Source organism: Thermobia domestica, chromosome 13 (genome assembly GCF_964235325.1).
Source record: "Thermobia domestica chromosome 13, izTheDome1.hap1.1, whole genome shotgun sequence".
Classification (NCBI taxonomy): domain Eukaryota; kingdom Metazoa; phylum Arthropoda; class Insecta; order Zygentoma; family Lepismatidae; genus Thermobia; species Thermobia domestica.
The window spans coordinates 100723256-100729733 of record NC_137466.1 but is presented as its reverse complement, the minus strand read 5'-3'; positions in this window follow the sequence as shown (position 1 = coordinate 100729733).

Here is a 6478-nt window from a genome sequence, read left to right as displayed (position 1 = left end):
CCCACAATTCTGTGGTTTATTTCCTATTTCAACTGTCTAACAGATAAGATTTTGTATCCCAAGAAAACGCCCATTTCAATAGCATGGGAATTTCTTCATCTCCCTTTAAACCCTAAAAAATTAAAAATATTCACTTTGGGCAATTTTCCTGTCGGTTAGTCTTGGAATGCTACAATCATGCTAAATTTCATGATTCTAATCCTGCAGAAAGTGCCTAAAGATTTTGGGGTGTAGAAGACGTCCCATATAAATAACATGGGACAGATTTTTCAGTTCTCCATAAAACCACTCTACGGTTGGAAATTTTTATTTCTGATGATTTACTTAGGTAACGTTAACAAAAACGTAAAAGCATACTGAATTTCAAATTTTTATTCCAATTATAAGTACCTAATATATTATAGATCCAAAAAATGTCCCATTTAAATAACATGGGGAAATTCTTCATCCCCTCTTTAGACCCTTTAAAAATTAAAAATATTCACTTTTGGTAATTTTCCTGTGGGTTTGTCCCGAAACCTACAATCATATCAAATTTAATCATTGCTACCCTACAGGAAGTGCTCAATAATTTGGGGGTGTAAAAGGTGTCCCATATAAATAACATGGGGAAAGATTTTTTCAGTTCTCCATAAAACCACTCTACGGTTGGAGTTTTTATTTTTACTGATTTACTTAGGTAGTGCTTCCGAAAACGTACAAGCATACCAAATTTCATGTTTTTATTCCAATTCTAAGTACCTAAAACATGAGATTATAGGTCAAAAAAGGTCCATTTAAATAACATGGGGAAATTCTTCATCCCGTCTTTGGATCCCCTAAAAATTAAAAATATTCACTTTTGGCAATTTTCCTGTCGGTTAGTTCCGGAAAGCTACAATCATGCCAAATTTAATCATTGTAACCCTACAGGAAGTGCTCAATAATTTATGTCAGCTCATGTAGTTTTATATATATTTAAGATTTTAGTGCCAACAATAGTAAGAACACATTTTTTTAAAGGTATTTATTTTGCTTTTACTGTTCACTTCTTGGAAAATACAATCATCCTGTTAGTAACTCGCGTAGGGACTAGTGTACTTACCAAAGCTGCCTTTTTTTCGGCAAGAATTCGTTATAGCGAATGAGTATAGTCCTCAATTATGTCGAACAAAACTTTCCGCAACCTACAAGATGCCTTAGAATATTTGATAACTCTTAGTGACTGAAGCACAGGATATCTTCGAAGACAGACGTAGATTTATGTCAAATTCTTCCAGATTAAGATGGTCTCCTCACACAAGAAGACATAAATGACATGTTAGACGAAGTAACCCCTACAGAAATCTACGGATACTTTAATTTGCACGTTGGTTCCACTGTAAGTAGTAAAACTACAATATGCGAAGACAGTTCAATACCCAGCACTTCCAAGATTCAGCAGAAGTACAAGCAGGAAAAATGGTGATAAAGGTAAACAAGAAAAGGAAGTCACGACATTCTGGTGACTTAGATTACAGAAAATCAACTAAACCTGAAGGAGCAATCCAATCCTCTGAATTTGCATCATTGGCAAACAGATATCCAGAACTGACTATTTCAAGCCCTGTGCTACTGTTCCGGAAAATTTCCCCCCACAATCTTATTGTGAACATTTAGCACAAATGATATCTTTGTATGCTCCATATAAAAATCGTACCATTGATGTTTTCTAAGAAGGCATCGCACAGTTTTGTGGTATACTTCTCCTAAGTGGCTACCACCACGTGCCAACAGAAGATACGAATTGGAGTACTACAAAGATGTCGCCATACAAATAGTATTACAGTTGTACCAAGAAAAAGATTTAGAACTTTGAAGAAAAACTTTCACGTGGTAGACAACATGAAGCTAAAACTGGAGTATCGTCAAGAACCAGAGAAAGTGGAAGTATTCTTTGACATTTTCTTTACACCGTACAACTTAATAAAGCAACTATTTGAACAAAATATCATAGCAACTAGTAGTGTTCGAGAGGAGAAAATTGCCTAGTAAAATCAGTCCCTCCCCCCGTCCAAAATAATAATAATATTAATATTATTATTATTATTTAGATTTTCAAAGTGATGGTGCTGTATATGTTATACATGGATTGACAATTCAATAGTCATATTTGCATCAAATTATTTTTTGTATCAAATGACCCGGTAGGAGTGACAAAGCGTTATTCCAGATCCGCTGGTAGGAACATTGAAGTAATGCAACCTAATGCAGGTATGAGGTGCGTTGATGTTTTTGACAAATTATTGTCAAGTTACCGCCCTAAACCTCGCTGCAAAAAGTGGTGGTGGAACCTATTTTCTAACTGCCTTAATATTGCTGTGACAGCTAGCTGCTTTATGTACCAGGAACTACATGAGTGATGAAAGTGAGCATCTTGAGTTCAGGAGAGAAATACCGATTACTTTTATGCGCCAAATCACATCAAGACCAGGACCAAGAACACCGATTTCTGGATCACGTAGGAAAATTAAAAGACATTTCATAATACAATGTGATCATGAAGGTTGTGTCCTTTATGGAAAAAATACTCGTTTGCAGGGTTTCGAATGCAAGGAAAGATTCCACATTCATTGCTTTCTTAAATATCGTGACATTGATGCGATGTAAAATGGCTGTTGTATTACTGTAAAGATTATAAAATTGTATTGAATATCCTATTGTATTATATTCAAAATTGTATTTTGTTCCTTTTCACAATAAATATGTATACTCAAAATTCATCCTACGAAGTTTCCAAACATGCTGATGGTTGATAATAGTGAAACATGGTGTATATTAGGCAGGAAAACAAAATGAGTTGGCAATGTGTAAGATTTTAGAAAAAAGCAAACATATTAGACACTATTCAGAGGAAATGTTCAACATTATGCAATATACGAACTTAATTTATTAATTCCATCTCAAAACAGCGATAGGTAACACATATAGACAACTTGTTGATAATGAATCCTCACGCAAATACAGAAACTTATCAATGTAGTATTAACACCTAGAGTTGGAAACGCGTTAAATGAATGGGTTGGAAACGATCAGGCTTTGTTCTGTTAGTGCAAACTCCGTACTATGTGAGGATCAGTAGGATGGCAGTATGTAGTGAACTGAGCAGACGGTGATAATGTAAAATGGGTGATCTCTCCGATTCTTGGCACTCAGTTATGTGCTGCGTGCTGACGAAAGTGGCAAGTGTGTTGAGTACGTCGCAAAAGTTAGTGTCCAAGGTGGTGATGATCTAGAAAATTCACGCCAAAACCATTTCAGCGAAGAGGAACAAGGGTCGGAATAAAACCCCGAGTGACACTGCGGAGGATTGAAAAGGATAGTTACTCAGACCCGTTGTTAAATGCAGTGAAAGTGACTGAGGATCTCAAACAGCACCCTCCCACAGCCAGTGGCAACAATCATAGTCCACCTAGAGTTACACGACAGTACATACGGTGCACGGGCAAAATCACTGATAAGGACCATAACGTTTTACCGCGACGCCAATAATGCTGCAAACATGCAACACACATGAACTGCTGATGACTGGAAACACATGATATGGCTGATGAGTCATCGTGTACCTTATTTTAAACAAATGGTGTGTGTGTGACAGACTTCGTAAGAAGTGTATGACCCGCAGTGTCTCCGGTCAACTGTGAAACATGGTGGTCGCTTTTTGATGCTGTGGGCCGTAATATTATGCTTTTCAGTGAGTTCTATGGTGACACCTACTAGTTGCGTCACTGCCCGTGGCTATGTCGCCGTTTTAGGGTACCATGTGCATCCTGTGGTCGGAATGGTGTGATATTTTACTGGCTACTACTCAACTTTTATGACTCAATTTCATGTCACATCAGAGCTGTTCTGAGAGCGAAAAGTGGTTCAACGCTATGTTAATCTGGTAAGTTGCACTTTTTCAGGTGTTACAATGTATATTTTCTCTCAGAACTCGGATTGATCACCTGTTGATCGGTAATTGGAGTTAACCATTGGTAATTGTAAAATAAAGTTATGATATATATAAGAGTACATTGTGAAATGTTTGATCCGTACTGACCTTGAGAAAGCACTATTATGTGTTTGCCCAGTAGTGATGCAGGTAAGGTAGTAATGTGATATATTTAAAACGCAAACCACACTTTAAAAGTTAAATCAAAATCTACTCTATCGTTAACTTTAGGTCAATGAGGTTATGTGAGAATAAAAGAAAGGAAGTTTTTGCTGAGTGAATGTTTCCTTCATGATTTTTTTTTTAGTTTGATCTACTTTCGTATCCCTTCTTTTGCGGGAGAGAAATAAATTTGAAGGAAGCGTAAGAATATCAGTAAACTGTTCTTTAAATATAGAGCTGACCTCTTATATTTAGCTGGTCTCCCCACTTTCAATTTTCCTTTGGTTCGGGCTATCCTCTTACTTCTTTCCGCAATTTTGTTCGTGAATTTTTGTTACAAAACAAGTATTGAAGCAAGTGAGAAAATATCAGGGTTACATTTTACTGTAACATTTTTTACTATTGTAGCTTAAGACTGACATTCGCACTGGGGAAGCTGGAAAAGAAAGTAAAAAAAAAAAATCTTTCGTAATTTCCCTTAAGCTTAAATATACCCTGGTGCCATTTGTGGTAGATAATTCATTACAAACAAACAACGTGCAATTTATAAAGCTCGGGTAGTACATGAGCGGAACAGAATAATAGAAGTAAGGCTCTAAGTTTCAAAATTATTAATGTTTATATTTACATTTTTGTCCACATGTAACAACACTACTGACGTAAAGCATAGGTATCTTGTTTCAAACACTTCACGTCGTTTCTCAGATTTTTGCCAAATTTCCTTCAAAAAACTATTTTAAGGAAACTCTCCTGAAAACTACTACCCTAAATACCACACGGTACGTCACACAGATACACAAGTACAAACAACTGAAAGTGCGTTTATTTAGAAAGAAACTTCCCAGTTCGGAAGGTTAACAGTTAATTGATACATTTACATGTTGAAGAAATAAAGAATCATCGTTAAGTTACTTTGTGAATCTGAATGTGAACTCGTATCTTTCAACTTCACCCTATAACAATTCTCATATTCACCGAATTGTAACTGAAATTTATTAATTTATCTTTCTGTTATCTCATTGCTTGAATTTTCCTAAATATAGTAAATAACGTTGGACTTAAACTCATAACTGAATGAATGTGAACTGTGCACTTCACGGAAATTTGAAAATCATGTATGTACAGTAATATTCCACTATAAAGACACATATTATATATATATATATATATATGTGTGTGTGTGTGTGTGTGTGTGTATTATCATTAGATAGATAGCGAAATCACCTGAAGTGGCAAACCTTACTAACAGCATGGCGCAGCATGGGAGGAAGATGGTAATTGAAGCCTATGGCGGAAAACAACGGTAACAGTCATTTTAAAAACAAGTGAATTGAGTGCAGAAAAACAATGATAACACTAATATGAGCTGAACTATGGAAAGGGTTCAAAATTGAAACAACAGCATATTCAGCATAGTGTTGTTTCGAACTTTAACTATTTCACAGTTCAACTCACTCGAGTCTTATTATTGTTTCTCTGTACCCAACTTATCATTTTCTTAAAATTAGGGTTACTAATGTTTTCTCTCATATCCTTCATTTTTGTAGTTACTTGGAAGTTCATTTCGATACTTCTACTTTTGTAAACCTTGATCCTTTTATAATTCAACAAACCCATTGTTAAGTATGTTTATTTGTAACTGTAACCACTCAAGCTTTTTGAGTTTGTATGATATTTGATAGACAAAATCGTAGAGCTGATACTTAAATTTAAGCCCTTGATCAAAAAGTGTAGATCAAAATTCTGAATCTAGTAGAAATTCGTCAAAAACTACGAACTATTCATTTCACTTTAGTTAAATAAACTGATATACGAAATCGATACATCTGCACCAAAGTTTCATTGGAGTTCGTGAGAAATTCCTAGTAATCATTTCTGGGGAATTAATTTCTGTTCTACGGTTACCTAACAATGGAGTCTACCCACATTTAATACGAACATATTTGGACAATCTAACCCAATTTTTATTTATTTATTTATTTTATTTTTTATTTTACGATAAGTCTTCTCTTTTTATTAAATGTAATAGTACAATTAATTTCATACGGTACTTGTACCTGTAATCATAATTGCAACAACTACGATAATTTTCTCATCAATTCAGTTGCAATTTGATGGTACATTATATTAACAATCAGATGATTACAGAAAGTTCAAGATGTCGTAAGAAGAGCTTAGTAACTTCTACAGAATAATTTATGAATTTCAGTTCGTTAAAATATGAACATTATTACATTTTAACAAAATGGGATGCTACGATCAACTAATTCGTATCTTTGAATACGAGAGAATCTAGTGTATACATATATATATATATATATATATATATATATATATATATATATATATTTGTTTTTTTTGTTT